The 22,438-nt window shown below is 41.2% G+C and overlaps 4 long non-coding RNA genes across 4 annotated transcripts; all 4 read right to left on the bottom strand.

Moving 5' to 3' along the window:
- Nucleotides 1–384: 384 nt before the first annotated feature.
- LOC143702654 (uncharacterized) lies at nucleotides 385–2,283 on the bottom strand. Its single transcript, XR_013190489.1, has 3 exons — nucleotides 2,252–2,283; nucleotides 648–712; nucleotides 385–440 (listed from the first exon to the last, which is right to left on the bottom strand). It is a non-coding gene; the product is annotated as an uncharacterized LOC143702654 (long non-coding RNA).
- Nucleotides 2,284–5,618: 3,335 nt separating this feature from the next.
- Nucleotides 5,619–7,425, bottom strand: LOC143702653 (uncharacterized). Its single transcript, XR_013190488.1, has 4 exons — nucleotides 7,317–7,425; nucleotides 7,052–7,157; nucleotides 5,966–6,027; nucleotides 5,619–5,727 (listed from the first exon to the last, which is right to left on the bottom strand). It is a non-coding gene; the product is annotated as an uncharacterized LOC143702653 (long non-coding RNA).
- A 5,130-nt stretch (nucleotides 7,426–12,555) lies between these two features.
- On the bottom strand, nucleotides 12,556–13,872 carry LOC143702652 (uncharacterized). Its single transcript, XR_013190487.1, has 3 exons — nucleotides 13,654–13,872; nucleotides 13,439–13,545; nucleotides 12,556–12,721 (listed from the first exon to the last, which is right to left on the bottom strand). It is a non-coding gene; the product is annotated as an uncharacterized LOC143702652 (long non-coding RNA).
- A 1,385-nt stretch (nucleotides 13,873–15,257) lies between these two features.
- LOC143702651 (uncharacterized) lies at nucleotides 15,258–21,103 on the bottom strand. Its single transcript, XR_013190486.1, has 3 exons — nucleotides 20,972–21,103; nucleotides 15,484–15,686; nucleotides 15,258–15,302 (listed from the first exon to the last, which is right to left on the bottom strand). It is a non-coding gene; the product is annotated as an uncharacterized LOC143702651 (long non-coding RNA).
- Nucleotides 21,104–22,438: the final 1,335 nt, after the last annotated feature.

Here is a 22,438-nt window from a genome sequence, read left to right as displayed (position 1 = left end):
GAATGTTAAGTTCTACTTCTGTAGTTATTTTGGTGAAAGTAACTCAAAAGTAATACAGGAGTAATGTAACGCATTAAAATTCTGAGACAGTAATATTGTAAGGTAATGAATTACTTTTAAATAACAGTAACAATATAATGTATTACAGTTTGGAAGTAACTTGCACAACACTGTATAATATTATTATTACCAAACCAAAACCAAAGCGTGACTTCAAAAACCGAGGTACCAAACCATAATTTTTGTGTTCTAATTCTCCTCCGATCATTGTCTATTATGAATGGTCTGTTACATCATGATGTTGTGATGTGGGACTTTGAATTCCATAAAACAAAATCATATACCTATCACAGTGGTGAACAGTGATGTTGATTGAAAGGCTGTTTTTTGAGCCGTGGCCCTTCATGTTGAGCTGTGACATTAGATTGTTGGTCATCAGTCTGAAAGAGAAAGGGGGGAAAGAAAGTGGTGGGGAATAGAGATGGAGAAAAGATGATTAGTCACATCCTCTACTTACATCTTCTTGGTGCAAGCTGGCAAAAGATGTGAGAAGGGATGAGTCAAGGTAACAGGCATTTTCTTTTATTATCAGAAATAAAATATTTTATGATGAAATAAATTAATGCTTGTGATTTGAATGTACATACCTGTCCAGAATCTTTGTTGTGCAATCCCTGATATTTTTGCCTCCAACTTTACTTAACTGGGTAATCTAAGAGGAAAAAAAGAAAATATCATACTAATATTGGTAACAAACATTTTCAGTCCTTGCATTAACCTAATCAATTGAACTTAATTTTATTGGTTAGGACAAGTCCAAATGTGTGTAAATAATGTTAAAGTAAACACAGTTCTGTATTTTCAGTAAAGTAGAATTATGAGTATTTCTATATTATTGGCATCATTGCATGAGGAACCAGGAACACAATTTAAACACAAACATTTAAATACAATATTTAGTACAATAATATTTACAGGTAATTGTACTCTAACTGTCACTAACACTTATTACATATAATATGTAATAGTATTATTTGTGGGTTTTCACTGTAAATAAAATACAATAACAAATATTAAAACAATTTCTGAGAAAAGCTGCGGCAAAATCAGTCAGAGTCTAGTATTGAGTCTAGGCCGCAATAAAAAAAAAAAAAGAATCCAGGGCTGCGTTTCCCAAAAGCATCGTAAGCCTAAATTGATCGTAAAAACGATCGTACGACTGATCTTAATATTATGGTCTGTTTCCCAAAAGCATCGTAACTTAAGTAGCACTTGAAAATCTTCGTAGAACTACGAGTGCTCTGGAGTAATCGTAAATCCCCAAGTGCATCGTAAGAAGACAGAGTTATGAGCTCACCTGCAGGAAAACCGGCAGATTACACTTTTATCTAGATTTAACAGATTACACTGCAACGTAAGTAGGCCTATAATATAAGGTTTTGATTGTACTTTATTGTACACTTTGTTGTACTCGTGTTTTGTTTATGTTTGTTTGTGTATTATTATTATTATTAAATTAAACGAATGAACAAAAAACAAAAAATCATAAAATAAGTAATCTGGGAAATAGACCGGGCAAAATAGGGATGAATTCAAAAAAATCTGTCAATGACTTGCTGGCGTGCACGAAAACCATATTGGGCATTTCTTGCGGACCTCCTTCCCTGATCTTTGAACACAGCAGATAGTTTGCAATGTGACAATGTCCTTCCAGATGTTTTGTTTTTCCTTATTTGTACGGTGTCCTTTAAATCTGTTAAAAATAAAATCTTTGTTTCCCTCTATCTCCTCTAAAAGCACATTAATTTTATCTTTTTGAAAGGTATCTTCTCTTGTTTTTTTGTTTTTGTTCAGCCATTTTGTCAGTCTGTATAGGTGCTTTATATCCATATTGTATTGATTTCTAATCCACAACACGATTATTAGGTTAAACGTTCAGAATACGATTCCATATAAGGTTATATTTCAGCACTTCGCGAATGGACAGCGACGCTTAAGAGGCGTTCTCGCGCGTTCATGTTAAGTGCAGTTTTGGGAAACGCGCGTGGAATTGCGTCGAGCGTTCGTAACCTTGCACGTAGAGAGCGCTCTTAAGAGCTAAGATACATCGTTATCGGGAAACCCGGCCCTGGACTGATTAAATAAATTACATACAGTAAAAGTAAGTGATAAGTGTTCATTATGCTATATGTTTTGAAGAAGAAGTAGAAGAAGAAAAGAATAAGCAAACTGGTAAATAATTATATTTTACCAGAACATCTCTCTCTTCATTATTTTGGAGCTGAACTGTCCCTTTTTAGTCACAGTTTCCATTTTAATTAATGCTATTATAATTGTATATTTTTTTTTACTAATATACGTTTTTTTCTTTTTTGATGTGTACTGGCCTACAGTGACCTAACTTTGTTTTTAAAAAGTGTGTGTGTGTGTGATTTTCTGCAAAAAAAAAAAGACTATTTGGGAGAAATGTTTTCAGAAGCTTAGAATAAAATAAAAATAAACATTTTAATCTAACGCATACCTATAACTAGTAAAACCAAAGAAATGTACAACTTCAGTGTTCTAGAACTGCAGTGTTCTCTTAATTTTTTCTTTTAATTTTTAAAAAATTTAATTTAAAAATTTTAATTTAAAAATGTAAATATCTCAATTTAAGTTTAAAAATAAAATATACAACATGCATTACTAACAACGCATTTAGGAGCAGCTAAGTAATATTACTTACCTTGAAATAAAAACTGAGGCGGCAGAGGAAGGCAATCCAAAATCTAGTAAAACAAAGAAATGAAAAAAATATATTAATCAAACCTGATAACAGTCCTTATGTTTCATGTTACAGGTATGCTGCATTATGCCAATAAATAATGAAAACTTATCTGATAGTTAGTCAAAACATTGTGTACTTACAAAGACAAATAACTGACTGTGTCTGAGCTCTTAAAAGAACTTTTGGGGTGTATCGGGCTGCTGTGGACACATGCAAAAAAAAAGGAAAAAAAAGAGAAAAACAATAAACAAGGCTGAATACGAGAGTGATATAGGAGTTAAAATGTTTCATTAATGGTTACAGAGTGGGCGTCAGACAGGGTTAATAGTGGAACTATGGGGGAAGGGGGGGGAAGGGGGGGAGGGGGGGAAGGGGGAGGGGGGAAGGGGGAAGGGGGAAGGGGAAGGGGGGAAAGGGGAGGGGAAGGGGGGGAAGGGGGGAAAGGGGAGGGGAAGGGGGGCTCAAAGATATATTGATATATATATATATATATATATATTGTGGTGTTGTGAGGGGTCTAACCCTTGGTTCTGTGACCAGGGGCCCAACATTTTGGTGCTATGCTCCTGTTACAGACTAATCAGATCGTAATGAAAAAAAGCAAATGGCAAATCTGAAATTTAGGATGACTGGTATGTTTGACTTACAACAAGCAGATGGTAATCGAAGGTAATTGAAGAAGCTGAAAAAGAGAGAAGTGAACAATTGTTTTATAAATCATAAAACGGCTCAAATGTATAAATGTAAAATAAGAAAAAAATAAGCTATGAGTTCACATTAAGAATCAGAATTTTTATTTATGGGTGAACTATTCTTTTTTTAGTCACAGTTTCCATTTTAATTAATGTTATTATAATTGTATATATATTTTTTAGTAATAGTTTTTTCTCCCTTATTTTAATGTGTAGCTGCTACTAGCCTACAGTGGCAACTTTGTTTTAAAAAGTGGGTGGGACGGGTGCGCGTGCGTGCGTGTGTGTGTAAAAAACATCAGATTTCAGCGTTAGATCGCTGCTGATAGCCTATTCAACAAACGAACTAAATTAATTATCCGCTAGTTAACTGAACAGCGAGCTGTGCGGTGAGTAAGTAGGTCAAGTGCAGATGATGAGCACCTGTGTCTGATTGCAGTGATCGGCGTGGAGACCGCATATAAGCGACAGGTGTCGTGCCAAGGTACTTACCCCTGAAAGGAAGTGTATCCCCGGTCGCGGGAGCGCGCTCGCATTCAGCAGGAGGTGCGAATGTCCAAGGTAAATTAAACTATAACACGTGAATTGTTTAAGTTATCGTTTTACTGTTGTTGTTTTATCGACGAGGTTTAGCAAAGACAGCTATCACGTGGCCCATCAAAAACAAATTAGTTTATTCTTCTGTGGGCTAACCGATCGAACTTCATGCACTGAATTGATCAATTCTGACGACAATGTCTAAAGTTACAGAAAAACCAAGACGACCATATCGTTTCACAAGCAAACAGCCTGTGGATATAAAATTGCTCTGAATCCCCCCTCCTCCTTCCATGGTGAATTATTATCAAAATGATTCAATAATGCATTGCACTTAAACATAGGCTGGTCAATGGCATACACAAAAAACGATTTTACAGATGCTGGCCTATCATCAAGTGTTTTATTTTGTGAATACTGTACATCATGTGTAATAACAGCAGTGAATATGGACACATTTCTTGTTTCCTGACAAAAGTTATAGTGGGATACAGATTTTTTCAGATTGTATATTCGACCTGCCAAAATATGTATCCCCTCCAAAATCTACAGATGATGGCCTATCATCAAGTGTTTTATTTTGTGAATACTGTACATCATGTCTAATAACAGCAGTGAATATGGACACATTTCTTGTTTCCTGACAAAAGTTATAGTGGGATACAGATTTTTTCAGAGCATATTTAAACCTGCTATAAAAGGTATCCCCCTCTCCATATTCCACAGATGATGGCCTATCAACGTCTCCACTTCCTGTGGCGCCAAGAAAGCAAGGAAAGCCCCCCACCACCCATCCTCACCACATTCTACAGAGATACTATAGAGAGTGTTTCAGTCAGCTGCATCACTTTCTGGCGTGGGAATTGTAGGGCCTCCGACCGCAGCGGATAGTGCTCAACCTCCAAGATCTCTACACCTCCAGAGTTAATGAAAGGGCTAAGAAAATCACTTTGGACCCCACACACACAGCCCAATTTCTCTCTGAACTGTTGCCCTCCAGTCTGAACAGATACAACTCTAATAACTATACACTCTTTCATAACTGTCATGTTGTACATAACATCTCAAAATTGTTGCCTGCATCTGTAGCCTATATAGCATCTTAAACTGGACACCTGTAAATAACATGGGCCTATCTGTACATTCATATGGGCCTACATTTCTATTGCTGTACTATCTTGCATTATTTAAATGTTGTATCATTTTTAATATTGTTATTGTGTTATTTTTTTTTAAATTCCTATGGATGCCTCTATTATCATGTATGTCTGCACTTCGTCTGTACTTTCCTTCCTCATTCCTTCACATCTTTTTCTGATTCTAATTCTTCTTTGCGGCACTGTTGTCCAAGTGAAACGAAATTTCGTTCCCTTGCGTGTATATGAACTATACTATGCGGAAATTACAATAAAGCTGTCAAGAAGTGTCTTCTTTCCAAAAGTTAAGTGTATTTTCACTAGGGTGAGCACCCGTCCCGCTTTGCGCTGGACCGCACGTCGCATATTGAGATAATGTCCCGCATCAGTCTGTTGGTTTTTAATAATTTTAAGATGATAAGACACAAACTTGGAAGGTGTAATGTAATACAACAAGATTTAATTAATAAATTCCTCCGGAACAATAATGTACACAAAATTAAGGAGTACAAGCAGTACACAGGAAGGCCTCCTCCGTTGGTGGGCTTTGAACACACATATGGTGGAACCGACGCAAACAAATGTCACACTGAATCTGGAAAACAAATTATTTGGATTCAGTAAGAGGCTGCAAATTTTCATTCCTGTGTAATTGATGTTATATTTGTAATATACGGTAATTAATGTGGAGATAAAAGAATTCTGTAATGTTTGTAAGTCCTGGGTAAAATAGAAGAAATAGAATATAAATATCCAACATAACACTACAATAAAATTCTTAATAACTTTATATCAAAACATATTTCATTTCACATTTCTTAAGTTTGATTTACCCAACAGAAATCTGCCTTGGGTCCTTCTGATCCACAGAAGTGACATATGTCAGTCAGGTCATCTTAGAAACAAAACAAAACACAGAGCATGCATCTATAATGCAGAATTGTTTCATGCATCTTAGTTTTTCACACAAATACTTTTTAGGTTATTAATGAATAATTCTGATGGCTCCATAAAATGTTTAACAGCAATTATAAGGAACATTTTTTGGATGACCAAAACATCCCCTTATCCACCTTATTCCTACGCCCCATGACGCTTTGCGCGAATTATGGGTGTAACTTCCGTTAAGCTGTAAACAATCAGTGAAAGGCTCGCTCTATGAACGCATTACGTTAAAAAAGTGTCACAATGAGATGACATTAATCGACTCGCCCTTCAACCATCGAACATTAAATGAAATTTAAAAGTTTAAAAGAATCAACAAGGTCAACAGACCAAAAATAGCCCCAAGCCCGCGAGTCTTTGGTAAATATCACTGTAGTAGGCAAATAAATATCTGTATAACAGGCCTTAATCAAAAATGTTCATTAACTTCAGCATTACGTGACACTATATCAAAGTGATTTCCGTCATTTTGACAGATTATAAATTGCATTTACCTGTGAAAACAAACCTGGAAAGAAACGTGAGGATTTGAGGAAAATAACGAGAGATTCTGCGTGCATTCAAGTGAATTATTAACGTAAATTAAATTCGGGAGAACAGACCACAAATGTGCCGTATATGTTGTACTTTTTCATACTTTTACAGCGGATTGCAAAGGAAAAAATAAAAATCATCATGAGGAAAAGAAAGCAGCGACTGAAAAGAGCTCTTGCCATAGATATTCTTGTTATAACATGTCACGTTAAAATACCAAGTATAACGTTATTCTCATGATGTCTGAAAATAAATCATGAAGGAAAATTGACAGCTCATCCAGTCAAACTGACGGATCATTTTTATTTGAAGGGCAACCTTATGATTTGAAATGATTCATTTCAGCCTTTTTGTATGGAAGTTCCCCAAACCGGAAGTGCCACCCATAATTCAAAACGCAGTAAGGTCGTCAGGAATAAGGTGGATAGCTTTTTACTTACCAGTCTCTAGGAGAAGAGTGACAGCGATTTGCAGCCTGTGTGTGATGATAGCCTCTTTTGTAGCGGGAAAATCTACCGTCTCATTTTTCAATAGTTCTTCTGCAAACTGAAAAAGACATTTTATGATTACCTTAAAAAATGATGTTACAGAGGCATAAATCTGCTGTCAGTGAATAACTTTATAGTTTTAGGGTAACAGTCTTAACTGAACAATGGTCATATTATAATGTGAGGGTGAGGACACTGTTCTGAATAGTAGACATACTTTCAAGGCAAAGACTCCACATGCGGTACTGTCCGATTGTTTGGGATGTGGGACTGTGTCACATGTCCACCTTGAGACATTACATCCCTTATTTCGCATGAATGCCCTGAAGAAAGAAAACAAAATTAAACATGTTATGTTTTGCAATTTTGTCACACACAGTAGGGGTCAATGCCACCAGGTATGCATTTTTAAACTGTAACAAAAAAAAGACTAATAAAAACTACCAAATGTTCACATTTATGTTATCACATTTTGTTTTTTTGTTAGATTTGTAAGCTTTTCACATCTCTCCTAGGTGGATAGGTGATAATGTACTCGGTTACTAACGTAACCTTGGTTCCCTGAGAGTAGGGAACGAGTATTGTGTAGCTATACGCTGTGAGGAAACTCTTTTCCTCAGATTATTGAAACATTATGTAAAGCGCATTGCATCTTAGGTACATAGCCATGCCTGGGTTTGAAAGTGACCTTGGAGTCACCTATTCCAAAATCCAAACCGGTAGGGGCTCACAGAGAGCGCCTGCAGATCTCCCACTCGAATTGGCGAATTTGGGCTCCTTTTATGGATGTAGACACCCATTTCGGCGGTGTGTTGGCGCGCTGATAGCTGATTGGCGCACGCATCAGAGGCACCTCACCATTGGATATGCAGTTGCCGCAGCACAGCCAATGAGTGAGCCAGTCACTCACTGTGCTAGCTGTGCAGCTGCAATTCGCTTTACATAATGCTTTAATAATCTGAGGAAAGGAGTTTCCCCACAGCGTAAAACTACACAATACGAAGTGACCGTTCTCGAAAGGGAAAAGTAAAGAATGTAAAGCTCTAATGGTGGCTAAAATCCTGTGCTGACAACTACTCTACTCTTTTATGATTATTTTGTTAAAATGTTATAATTATGTTTTTCTATTGACAGTGGATATACTAAATTAAATTTTGAAATGTTAATAATGCTAAAGTTTAATTTTTACAGCTATCCTTACCTTGTTGTTTCAAGGCATGTTTTGATGTCTTGCTTAGACTCTCCCAGTGGATCCAGGAACAGGGACTTCCTTTGTTGTGGGTAGATCACCTTTTTCATAAAAACAAATTACACATTAGTTCTTTACTCAATCAAGTGTATCATCAAACATAATATTATGGCACTGCGTTTTTCTTCTGTGGCGTAATTTACTTTTATAATATGTGTATAGTAAATTTTACCGCTACTTTCCAGTGGTGATTCTCATTTATAATTCCCACAATGATTTCGTACTCCATGGGTTTAATCTAAAATTGAACAAAAATCATTGTGATTATTGAATTGTCCATAAAATATGAATTTAAATGTGTAAAGAAAATCACAGAATAAAGTCCAAATAAAAGGTAGTTCAAGGCAGTCTCTCGAAATATTAAATATTTAAAGGGATAGTTCTGTCATCATTGACTCACCCTCAAATTGTTCCAAACCTGTATAGTTTTTTTTTTATATATTGGAAGAATGTTTGTAACCAAGCCAATCTCCCCCATTGACCACCATAGTAAAAAAAAAATACAATGGTAGTCAATAGGGGGCGAGATCTGCTTGGTTACACACATTCTTCTTAATATTTTCCTTTTGTGTTCAGCAGAACAAAAGAAGTGTACACAGGTTTGGAACAATTTTAGGGTGAGTAAATGATGACAGAATTTTCATTTTTTGTGGGAACTATCCCTTTAAATTTATTTAAATTATTTAAATCATGAAATGTTATTTATATTATTTTGCTTTATTACACTGTAAATTTGTGAGATCCAATGAGATCCTTTATACCAATACAGACCTTGAGTCTTAGAGTCCTCCTTTTCCACATTGATGTCATTGCAAATGAATCAATGAATGCTGATTTTGTAGTATTCTGGGCATTGTACTTACGCACCAAGATCGCTAGATATGCATTAATTGACTGTTGAGAAATTTTAAACAAGAGATTATGATAGAATAATAAAAAAATACATTGAGAGCTACAGTTGATTTACAAAACAGTTAAAACTGTACATACCTCACTTTCCAGCTCCATGTTCGGACCAAGCTGGTGAATGTCCCAGTAAAATAATTTGTAAGCCCCGAATCTAGAGAGGAGGACATGGACATTCTTACTTGCCCAGGCATCCTGTACATCTGCCAAAAATAATGAATAAAGAAGTAAAAGAATAATAAAAATATCTAGTAAATCGATTTGGAAAATGTAAGTGGCAATTAAAATACGATCAAAGCTCCTAATGCATCACTTCATGCATTACTGTAACCACATGTGTCCATAAATGTAATACAGCAGTCACAGTCTCATGTAAATCATTAAGGGTAATGGGGAAATAATTATGAGACTAGTGTGCTTGGGTATTAACATCTCTTCCATTAAAATAAAAAGAAATCTTACATTTCTCTGCAAAAGCTAGAGTATGTCGTCCATGAGTCGGTGGCAGGACTGTGGTTGGTGGGCCTGTGGCTTGACAGGTTGCTGGTTGTGGTGTGGCAGGTGGTATTGGTTGGACTGTTGCTGATGGGCCTGTGGCTTGACAGGTTGCTGGTTGTGGTGTTGCAGGTGGTATTGGTTGGACTGTTGCTGATGGGCCTGTGGCTTGACAGGTTGCTGGTTGTGGTGTGGCAGGTGGTATTGGTTGGACTGTTGCTGATGGGCCTGTGGCTTGACAGGTTGCTGGTTGTGGTGTGGCAGGTGGTATTGGTTGGACTGTTGCTGATGGGCCTGTGGCTTGACAGGTTGCTGGTTGTGGTGTGGCAGGTGGTATTGGTTGGACTGTTGCTGATGGGCCTGTGGCTTGACAGGTTGCTGGTTGTGGTGTGGCAGGTGGTATTGGTTGGACTGTTGCTGATGGGCCTGTGGCTTGACAGGTTGCTGGTTGTGGTGTGGCAGGTGGTATTGGTTGGACTGTTGCTGATGGGCCTGTGGCTTGACAGGTTGCTGGTTGTGGTGTTGCAGGTGGTATTGGTTGGACTGTTGCTGATGGGCCTGTGGCTTGACAGGTTGCTGGTTATGGTGTTGCAGGTGGTATTGGTTGGACTGTTGCTGATGGGCCTGTGGCTTGACAGGTTGCTGGTTGTGGTGTTGCAGGTGGTATTGGTTGGACTGTTGCTGATGGGCCTGTGGCTTGACAGGTTGCTGGTTGTGGTGTGGCAGGTGGTTTTGGTTGGACTGTTGCTGATGGGCCTCTGGCTTGACAGGTTGCTGGTTGTGGTGTGGCAGGTGGTATTGGTTGGACTGTTGCTGATGGGCCTGTGGCTTGACAGGTTGCTGGTTGTGGTGTTGCAGGTGGTATTGGTTGGACTGTTGCTGATGGGCCTGTGGCTTGACAGGTTGCTGGTTGTGGTGTGGCAGGTGGTATTGGTTGGACTTTTGCTGATGGGCCTGTGGCTTGACAGGTTGCTGGTTGTGGTGTGGCAGGTGGTATTGGTTGGACTTTTGCTGATGGGCCTGTGGCTTGACAGGTTGCTGGTTGTGGTGTGGCAGGTGGTATTGGTTGGACTGTTGCTGATGGGCCTGTGGCTTGACAGGTTGCTGGTTGTGGTGTTGCAGGTGGTATTGGTTGGACTTTTGCTGATGGGCCTGTGGCTTGACAGGTTGCTAGTTTTGGTGTAGCACGTGGTTTTGGTTGGACTTTTGCTGATGGGCCTGTGGCTTGACAGGTTGCTGGTTGTAGTGTGGCAGGTGGTATTGGTTGGACTGTTGCTGATGGGCCTGTGGCTTGACGGGTTGCTGGTTGTGGTGTGGCAGGTGGTATTGGTTGGACTTTTGCTGATGGGCCTGTGGCTTGACAGGTTGCTGGTTGTGGTGTGGCACGTGGTATTGGTTGGACTGTTGCTGATGGGCCTGTGGCTTGACAGGTTGCTGGTTGTGGTGTGGCAGGTGGTATTGGTTGGACTGTTGCTGATGGGCCTGTGGCTTGACAGGTTGCTGGTTGTGGTGTGGCAGGTGGTATTGGTTGGACTTTTGCTGATGGGCCTGTGGCTTGACAGGTTGCTGGTTGTGGTGTGGCAGGTGGTATTGGTTGGACTATTGCTGATGGGCCTGTGGCTTGACAGGTTGATGGTTGTGGTGTGGCAGGTGGTTTTGGTTGGACTTTTGCTGATGGGCCTGTGGCTTGACAGGTTGCTGGTTGTGGTGTGGCAGGTGGTATTGGTTGGACTGTTGCTGATGGGCCTGTGGCTTGACAGGTTGATGGTTGTGGTGTGGCAGGTGGTATTGGTTGGACTGTTGCTGATGGGCCTGTGGCTTGACAGGTTGCTGGTTGTGGTGTGGCAGGTGGTATTGGTTGGACTGTTGCTGATGGGCGTGTGGCTTGACAGGTTGCTGGTTGTGGTGTGGCAGGTGGTATTGGTTGGACTTTTGCTGATGGGCCTGTGGCTTGACAGGTTGCTGGTTGTGGTGTGGCAGGTGGTATTGGTTGGACTGTTGCTGATGGGCCTGTGGCTTGAAAGGCTGCTGGTTGTGGTGTGGCAGGTGGTATTGGTTGGGCTGTTTTTGGCAGGGCTGAGGATGGGGGGGCTGTAGCTGGTGGGGCTGTTGGTTGGGGTGTTCCTGAGGATGCAACAGCAGGTGGGGAAAGTGGTTGTGATGGGGATGAAGTCTTCCCTTTCTTTTTAAAATTCCAGTGTGGCACTCTGGGTGTGTCATCAATGCTCAACTTCAGTTGGTCAATGTTAATTTTGTGGAATATTGCCCCATTGTCATCTTGGAGATCAGCACTTTTACCCTGGATTGCCTTAATTAAGTATGGTCCTAAAAAAATTGGCTTCCAGTTTCCCCCCCTTTCTCTGTTGGCTCCTTATGTTTTGTCTCCAAACTTTATCCCCGACTTTGAAGTCTGATGTTTTAGTAGTTACCTTTATTTTGCCCATTGTTTTTTCTTGCCCCTTGGCAAGATTGTCTTTGACAAGTTCCATCAGCTTCTGTTGTCGCTGAATGTCTTGTGCCAAATCTTCCCGTCCCACTATGTCCTCCACAATGTTGTCAAGCTTTGAACAGACATTCTTTGCAGTTAGAATTAACAGCTTACTTCAGTGGTTCTCAAAGTTATTCTTTTAGATTTAGCTAAATACATAGCATTGCTTGGTCTGCTCAACAGACCCTCTGCCATGGCAATATGTCCCCTAGTTTGAGAACCACTGATTTACATGATAGTCAGTTTTACATGTCTCTGTACCTTATTTAGTGAACAAAATAATGTACAGATAGATACATAGATGATAAAACTAACCATGTATTGTTCCGGGACTTCCGACGGATAACGAGCCTCTCTGCCGAACATCAAATAGTAGGGCGAGTGCTTGGCAGTTATCTGCTTTTTGGTCCGAAGACCAAACATCACAGCATCCAGGTAATCATCCCATGTTTCGGGGTGGTTACCGACCAATTTACTGAGGGCTCTGTAAAAATAAAGGCAATTAATAAAAACATTTATATATCTAATTATATCACTAACATATATCACTAACAAACTAGTTGTGTTCCAAATGTTGGGTTGATATCTTAATAAAGGAGTTACACCGACCGCACTCACGATCATCAAGGTGCCAGACAAACAAGACTAAAGATCTCAAAGAATAAATAAATAAACTGTCCGCACACTTAAATCCTTTGAGCAAATTTTAATAAGCAAGCTTTCGGTCAAAAGACCATCCTCAGGTCTTTTGACCGAAAGCTTGGTTATTAAAATTGTCTCAAAGGATTTAAGTGTGCGGACAGTTTATTTTTTTATAGGTTGATATCTTAACAAATGGGCTTTCAGTAAGATTTTGTTTGGGTGGGTTCAGAACCATACTTTTTTACTAGATGACATCCAAGCTCAATTTCTGACGATATAAGGGCACCTCCATTTTCAAATATGGTTTGAGTGATCTGGACCATATATTTTTGTAATTTTTGTTCACACAATTTATGAAGTAAACATCTCATTGAAAATTAGTATGGACAGTTTGGCAGCATTTGATTTGAAATTGTAAACTTAAGGGTTATTTTTACAGTTTCAGTGGACATGCACACATAAAATAAGTATACACATACACATTTAATGACACATAAGTATCAAATGTTGTATGTTACATGTTACTGTGGTCTATTAAGGAATACAAATAAGGACCCACCTCTGAATTGTGCCATTCATTTTCTCTACTAATCCGTTTGTCTGTGGATGGTATGGCGAGCATAGGCTTCTTTTAATGTTGAGAATTTCGCACACACTTTTGTTAATCTGCAATCATAAGTGAACATTGTTTTAAAAAATATAAAATTTATAAAAGTAATATAATCTCTTAACAACAATAGTGATTTTCTGCGTTGGACTAGATGAAGTACTTACAGCATTGACAAATTCTTTCCCCTGGTCAGTCAGAATCCTTTTGGGGGATTCAAACTGATGGACAAATTTGATTATGCATTTTGTTACTTCCTTGGCTGCCTTTGATGTCAAAGGGTAGGCCTGGGGCCATTTCGTAAAGTAGTCGATCATCACGCATATGTATTGATGTCCATGCTTGGTTTCTGTCAATTTCCCAATTAGGTCCATCCCCACCAACTCAAATGGCTGAGAAACCTTGTAGCAAAATATATTATCATTAAAATAGTTTTCATCCAGACACTTAACTCATACTGCTTGGTGAAGGACCTAAGGTGTTGTGGAAATTTGAATCATACATTGATCAGTGAATTACTAGGTTATCTGAGACATGTGCTTCTGGGGAACCCATTCAATGGGTAAAAAATATACATGTGTACGTGTTGGAGGTGACGCTTCAGGAACATATGGTATAAGACCTCTGACCTGAGAGGACGGTCAGTTTTGGCCAGTTTATTTCTGTGTCAGTTTGTGTCCTTAAAGAGGGACTGAACAGCAGTGATTACCTTATCTGGTGTAAACGTATAAGGAAGAACCTTGAAAAGAGTATAAAAAGCTGTCCCATCTCTTCCTGCTTTGTGTCACTCTCTCGCACAGCGTAACTCCTGTGTACTAGACTGAACCTATTCTTGCAAGAATAAATATTTCTTTCTTTTATTAATTTGACTCTGAGTGTCTCTTACGCAGGGATGATGTTTGATGAGAATTTTTGCCACAACAAAGGTTTTTCAATAACAGTTTTACTTTAAGAGAGCAACATTGGTTTTATTTTCTTTATTATTTTAAATAAGATTATCTTTGTTTTTATATTTAACTTCATAATAATTTATAATAATTAGTCATTTATATAGTTGATTTATAATTTATTCATATAATTGTTATTTGACTTATATAATTTACATAATTTATAATTTAATCATTTTATTATTATTCATTAATGTTTTTATATTTTATAAGACTAATTTTACTTAAATACTTGTTCTTGCTGTTAATTCTTATGATTGTGTTGTCTAAAGGGATGTTTGTCTTCACATGTAGGAGATAAGAGAATGTCCCCATTTCAAGGTTTTCATCTTCACAGCACGATGTTGTGAAGCAGTCATTTGCCATAGTTTACCCTTGGCATAACAACACTTGTTGGATTTGTACTTAGTCAGATGAAGTCTGAGCATTGATTTATGTAACATCTAGACTAGATGAAGAATTTTGAAACATACACAACTAAGATTAATAAATAAACTCTGCTCTTTTATTATCATCACTTAGTCTCCTGCTTCTGCTCTTCTCTGGCTTTCTCAGTCAAACTCTAAGACCGATAGAAGGCTATTAATAGAATCTTGAGACAAAAGACAAGACTTTCTGTTAATGGGTTTGCTGGGTTGCACAAACCAGACAAATGGACATCTTTTGACGGGATCCGGCGTCCGGGCCTGGATTTGATGTTTGAGATTTCATCCGATCTAACATATGAAGTTGTGGACAGGATCATTTATATTTTGTGATATAAAATGCACTTAGCATCTTTTCTTTTACTTTTTTTAATCAAGCACACATTTTATTTTAAGTCATTTAATCGATGCACAACTGGCCTGGCAAGCTGAGCATTGAGAAACCTGATGATAAAATGTTATGTAAAAATGGGAATTCATTAATAAAGATGTGTACTGTAAATATCAGGGTAACATTTTTATTAATCATTTTGAACAATATAGAAAAAAAGTTATATAAAACTGACTATGAAATAACAAGCCTTATCATTAAATAATGATGAATGTTTTGTACGTAGTGACTTACCCACTTGTTGATGTCTACTGACATCCCTGGCCAGTAAAATCTCTTGGATATTGTTTCCCTTTATTTGGTCTGGCCACAATGTGCCCCAGTAGGGCTGGCATGAAAATCCACAAAAATTCTGTTTGCCTCATCAGCCCCACAGACCACTTTAGTTTTAATGCTTTGGGCAGTCCCTTTATAGCGCCAGTAATATAGCTCTTCTCCTAAACAAATTGAAAAAAAAACAAACAAAAAAAACAACAACTATAAACTCTAATACTCATGCAAGTAACACAGGGTAATACATTTGTCATCAATGGCAATACACCTAAATGTTATTACAATTTTATAGATTTAAAGGCATCTGCTTTTTTTTTTATATTTGCTTTTTTTTTTATTGTGACATTATTCATATTGCGATCATACAATTAACATTTCAACGTATACCCAATATATTTTTCTTCCCCCCCCCCGGGAAGGCAAACACAAGGGGATTAAATAGGGAGACACTAATGACAAAGACAGGTGAAGCTGACTAGACAAGGACAGGTGAAACTGACTAGACAATAATGACGAGACGAGGATAACAAGGGGGCGGGGTGACGTGACGAGACAACACAAGCACACGGCTCAAAACACAAGACCATGTGCTTGCACACAAAACATGATTCTGTCATGATCCTGCCTCAAGACTAGAGTAAATCAAGGACACGAGGGCAGAATCATGACAGAACCCCCACCTTAAGGAGCGGCTACCAGACGCTCCTCAAGGGGACATCAAACACGGGACATGACAGACTGAGACATCGACACAAACCAACAAAACATGACAAATAACAGTAATGGCAAACACGAAAACACAACAACCGGGTTAGGATGAAACATTAAAAATAAAAAACAAGGAAGAGGTGGTGGAGGAAACACAGAGTTCATGGGGGGTGGTCCAGGGTGAATGGGTGTGCTGGGGGTCTTAGGTCCACGGGATGAGGATGGGGAACGAGGAATCCGGGCTGGCTTGGAGGGGGACACACGAGGGGGGGACTTGGACAAAACAGTACAGGGTTTAGTGGCGACAGGGAAAACAGTCCGGGAACTAGTGGTGACAGGGACAAACGGGGAAACAGTCCGGGGACTAGTGGTAACAGGGACAAACGGGGAAACAGTCCCGGGGCTGGTGGAGACCGGGACGAACGGAGAAACAGTCCGGGGGCTGGTGGAGACAGGGACGAACGGAGAAACAGTCCGGGGGCTGGTGGAGACAGGGACGAACGGAGAAACAGTCCGGGAATTAGTGGAGACAGACTGGGATACTGCTTCAGTGGTAGCAGCAACAGATTCAGAGACAGAGGGTGAGGAAACGGGACTCCTGACGGCGGACATAGCAGGCGAAGGGGCAGGACTGGGTGCAGCGATCACAGCGGCAGGCTCGGGGGCTGGAGACAAGACAGGACAAACAGGGACTTCGAGGATTTTAGCTAGACACAACAAATAATCAGAGAGGGTCTTGGCAGCAAGGAAGATGGGCATCTCCTGACGAGCAGAAACCGATTTCAGAACCTCTTTTGCGGCTAGATCGGCCGCAAGTCTCTCAGTAGATTCTGGGACGGCGCTAGCTGGAGCGGGCTCATGGACGGCGCTAGCTGGAGCGGGCTCATGGACGGCGCTAGCTGGAGCGGGCTCATGGACGGCGCTTGAAGTAGCGGGCTCATGGACGGCGCTAGCTGGAGCGGGCTCGGCGACTGCGCTGACTGCAGCGGGCTCGGCGACTGCGCTGACTGCAGCGGGCTCGGCGACTGCGCTGACTGCAGCGGGCTCGGCGACTGCGCTGACTGCAGCGGGCTCGGCGACTGCGCTGACTGCAGCGGGCTCGGCGACTGCGCTGACTGCAGCGGGCTCGGCGACTGCGCTGACTGCAGCGGGCTCGGCGACTGCGCTGACTGCAGCGGGCTCGGCGACTGCGCTGACTGCAGCGGGCTCGGCGACTGCGCTGACTGCAGCGGGCTCGGCGACTGCGCTGACTGCAGCGGGCTCGGCGACTGCGCTGACTGCAGCGGGCTCGGCGACTGCGCTGACTGCAGCGGGCTCGGCGACTGCGCTGACTGCAGCGGGCTCGGCGACTGCGCTGACTGCAGCGGGCTCGGCGACTGCGCTGACTGCAGCGGGCTCGGCGACTGCGCTGACTGCAGCGGGCTCGGCGACTGCGCTGACTGCAGCGGGCTCGGCGACTGCGCTGACTGCAGCGGGCTCGGCGACTGCGCTGACTGCAGCGGGCTCGGCGACTGCGCTGACTGCAGCGGGCTCGGCGACTGCGCTGACTGCAGCGGGCTCGGCGACTGCGCTGACTGCAGCGGGCTCGGCGACTGCGCTGACTGCAGCGGGCTCGGCGACTGCGCTGACTGCAGCGGGCTCGGCGACTGCGCTGACTGCAGCGGGCTCGGCGACTGCGCTGACTGCAGCGGGCTCGGCGACTGCGCTGACTGCAGCGGGCTCGGCGACTGCGCTGACTGCAGCGGGCTCGGCGACTGCGCTGACTGCAGCGGGCTCGGCGACTGCGCTGACTGCAGCGGGCTCGGCGACTGCGCTGACTGCAGCGGGCTCGGCGACTGCGCTGACTGCAGCGGGCTCGGCGACTGCGCTGACTGCAGCGGGCTCGGCGACTGCGCTGACTGCAGCGGGCTCGGCGACTGCGCTGACTGCAGCGGGCTCGGCGACTGCGCTGACTGCAGCGGGCTCGGCGACTGCGCTGACTGCAGCGGGCTCGGCGACTGCGCTGACTGCAGCGGGCTCGGCGACGACACTTGACGAAGGACAGGAGGCTCCCCTCTTTCTCCTCGATCGAGAAGCAGGGGCCGTAGCCGGGTTTGTGACCGGTTGGGGAAGCACGGTGGTAACTGTGCTGGGCGAAGGAGGGGATATCTCTGGCCGGATAGACTCCGACGCTGAGGACTCAGAAGGAGAGTCCCACGAGGTCCGCCGCCCTCGCTTCCCACGGAGGTCAGCAGGTGCAGATGGAGTGCCAGGAGTCGTGAGAGAACCAGCCTGGTCCCCGAGCGTCGCGACGCCGATCATACGACCCTCGGGAATAGCTGGCAGGCAGGCGGCAGGCGCAAACCACGGGAAAGCCGTCTCTGACTCCTCCCGGGAGAAATGATCAAAAACCTGAGCGTAGTTCTTTAGGATCCACTCACCCTCAGGCGAGTATGGCAGATTGACGCCTTTCCTGTCGCGGGAAGTTGATAACCGACATTGATCAGAGGGGCCCGAAGGTTGCTTGGCAGGAAAGCTCATACTGTCTGCTGGGTTCTGTCTTGGTCGGTACATTCTGTCATGAGGATTGAAGGAGAACCCAGGCGCAGACAGCAGATGACACTCAAATGATTTATTTTGGACAAAAACAGAAAACAAAACCCACGAGGGGGTAAAACAGGACTGGAGCAGAGTATAACAAGACTAAGACACGATGACAAACAAAGACTCTGACTTGACAGGAAACAAACTCACAATACTGATTAAACAGGTCTTCAGACAAGATACTCACAGGGATTAACACGCAAAGTTAGACAATGTACCGACACAGGACAGCAAACACAAGGGGATTAAATAGGGAGACACTAATGACAAAGACAGGTGAAGCTGACTAGACAAGGACAGGTGAAACTGACTAGACAATAATGACGAGACGAGGATAACAAGGGGGCGGGGTGACGTGACGAGACAACACAAGCACATGGCTCAAAACACAAGACCATGTGCTTGCACACAAAACATGATTCTGTCATGATCCTGCCTCAAGACTAGAGAAAATCAAGGACACGAGGGCAGAATCATGACACCCGGACGTATATCATATATACACCCATATACTCATACATATACATGCATACCCCTGCGTACATACATACATCTCCATATACCTGTTTACATACAGACATGCAAATTTCCATATAAATTCATCATATGTCCATATAGCTGCATCATATATCACAGAGATTACATCCATGGCTCATCTAATTACACAGGTCCAACTCCATGCTTGGTTTTTGTTTTTCAATGCATTTGGTTAGCATATGCGAACCATCTCATCTTAAATAAATTCATTTTTGCCTCTCATCTTATGCGTTATCATTTCATTTTAATACAGGTTTTCTATAGCCTCAATCCATGTATCTAACCTGGGCTGGGGTTTAAAGCCACCCAATCCAGTTTGGTTCAGAAAACCCATTAACAATGAAAACAAATGTTTATTAATGCTGTAATATATGTGTCCCATAGCCTACACAAGGCCTCTTAAACAAGGCTCTTGGACTCTGAGGGCTCCCTGGAACTTACTGTTGGGCCCTATGTGAATGTGAAGGCCCCAAATCCCAAACTATTGTCACTCCTTGAGCTTATTTTTGTGTGTGAAAGTATTGGAAAAATAACTATTTATTATTACATTACAACTGCCCATTTTCCCTAAGTTGAAGTGAGACTACATTTTTAAACATTGCCTCATTTGCATAATGTTGTATTGCCTAATTATAAATGATCCATCAAAATGGGCCTAAAGAGAGCAATAGAGCATAGTTTTAGCTATTTAACTATTTTAGCATAATTATTAAATTTGAACTGTAAAAAGTAAAAACGTACACCATTCACTCTACAGTTGTTTGAACGACTGTAAAAGATGCCCATTCAAATAAAAAAAGTAGATTTAGATCAGTTCACAGCACGTGCTGCTTGAACCGAGGTGCTGATCGTCATATTAAAGACAAGAGCGGCAAAACAGCATTTATTGTTTGAATTTCGTAATAAAATTGACATAATTTGAAAGCTGAGACTTTGTTTCATATAATAAGTAAATAGTGAATACGACCTCACGTTAATACGTTTGCAGCCTCTGAAACTTGCGTCCGTCATAAAAATTAATTCGGATGGTTCGATTTTCTGGATTTTTCGCATCCGTACCAAATATTTTGAGGGGTTTTGACAATTGAAAGCCACCTAATGACGAATATGAAAAAACGAATACGACAGTTTCGGACTCAGTCAGGTGCAACCTTAAACTTTTGAGGCTTGCGCAGCTTCTCGAGGAGAAATCAAACAAATGAGCGCCGTCATTGTCTTGTCTATCATTGTCAGGGGGGGCCTTTGGAGATACCTGTCCCCAGGGCCTTACAAATCATAATCCTTCCCTGTAGACAACCTACTTTATCACAACGTAATAATGTATTATTGTGGGAAATGTCATGTATTGTACTGCACAGCTGTGCCATGATAAGGTTGCACAGTGTCAATGATTCTTAAGAAGTAGACTGGGCCTACGTATTTGACCGAGTAGGCTATATAAAGGTTGTAAGCATGCTTTGCATGTTCATAAATTTGAATTGTTGGGAAGAAATTTGTTCGAAATAAACGAATTAATGTTTTGGTGATATGTAATTAAGCCATCAGGAGAGTGCTGAGATGTATTTTTCATAATTTGTCGATCAATTGATGACCTAGTGGGTTATGATTTTGCTTATCTTACCTTCCGCTTCGTAGAGAGCAGCTTTTCTTCGAAGAAGTTTGTCTCTTTTACTGTAAAGTGCTGGATATTCCCCTTTCAATTTGTAATTAATTATCTGCTCATAATTATTCGGATCCATTGCAGAGTTTGAGTTCAGAGAAGATGACAAAAATAAGCATAAAGACTGATCAAGCCGATCAGAGCCGATTAAATTTGTATCCCCCAACGAAATCAAATGCTGATAATTGACTCGCAACCTATAGGCCTACCCGTGGCGCGATCTTACCTGATTTGCATTATTGATGACTACGGCAACACGTGATAAGTAAAATGTTATAAAAATGTATGGTTTGTTGGTGCAGGACACTAATACTTTGCAAACCACTATAACTTCTGCTATAAACTCCTCCATAGGCTACTTGTAGCCAATATGTATACCCAGGTAAATAATATTATTAAATGTGGGCCAATTAAAAATATAGCCTACTTAAAATTCAAATAGTATGAAAAATGAACAAATAAAATATAAACCAACATTAATTTAGATCATTATGACAGTCTTATACATTAAGAATTTATTCAACCAAATTTTTTTTAGAACGGATCTGAATTAAAACAACAACAGCATGCAACAAGTTGATAAATTCTGTAAAATATTCAATTTAATTGACCGAATTTATAGTTTGTTTTCTGACAGGGAACACATGGAACCACTAGGGTAGCCAGAAAAGAGTCTCTGGGTGTGCATAAGAAAAACTGGGTGTGCCACATTTATTGTCAGATTAATACAGACGTAGTGCAGACATACGTGATAATAGAGGCATCCATAGGAATTTAATAAAAAAAAAACACAATAACAATATTAAAAATAATACAACATTTAAATAATGCAAGATAGTACAGTAATAGAAATGTTGGCCCATATGAATGTACAGATAGGCCCATGTTATTTACAGGTGTCCAGTTTAAGTTGCTATATAGGCTACAGATGCAGGCAACAATTTTGAGATGTTATGTACAACATGACAGTTATGAAAGAGTGTATAGTTATTAGAGTTGTATCTGTTCAGACTGGAGGGCAACAGTTCAGAGAGAAATTGGGCTGTGTGTGTGGGGTCCAAAGTGATTTTCTTAGCCCTTTCATTAACTCTGGAGGTGTAGAGATCTTGGAGGTTGAGCACTACCCGCTGCGGTCGGAGGCCCTACAATTCCCACGCCAGAAAGTGATGCAGCTGACTGAAACACTCTATAGTATCTCTGTAGAATGTGGTGAGGATGGGTGGTGGGGGGCTTTCCTTGCTTTCTTGGCGCCACAGGAAGTGGAGACGTTGATAGGCCATCATCTGTGGAATATGGAGAGGGGGATACCTTTTATAGTATGGAATTGCTTTTGTGCCAATAATAATGAAAGTAACTTTTCAAGAAACTAATGAAAATATAAATTGAAACTGAAAAAAATATCTTTGAAACTGAAAAAGAATAAATCGC

The sequence above is a fragment of the Siphateles boraxobius genome, unplaced genomic scaffold, assembly GCF_051911475.1.
Source record: "Siphateles boraxobius isolate OS27281-9 unplaced genomic scaffold, OSU_SipBor_1 35, whole genome shotgun sequence".
In the NCBI taxonomy this organism is placed as follows: domain Eukaryota; kingdom Metazoa; phylum Chordata; class Actinopteri; order Cypriniformes; family Leuciscidae; genus Siphateles; species Siphateles boraxobius.
The sequence above is the reverse complement of the archived record's forward strand: the minus strand, read 5'-3'. Positions and strand labels throughout refer to the sequence as shown.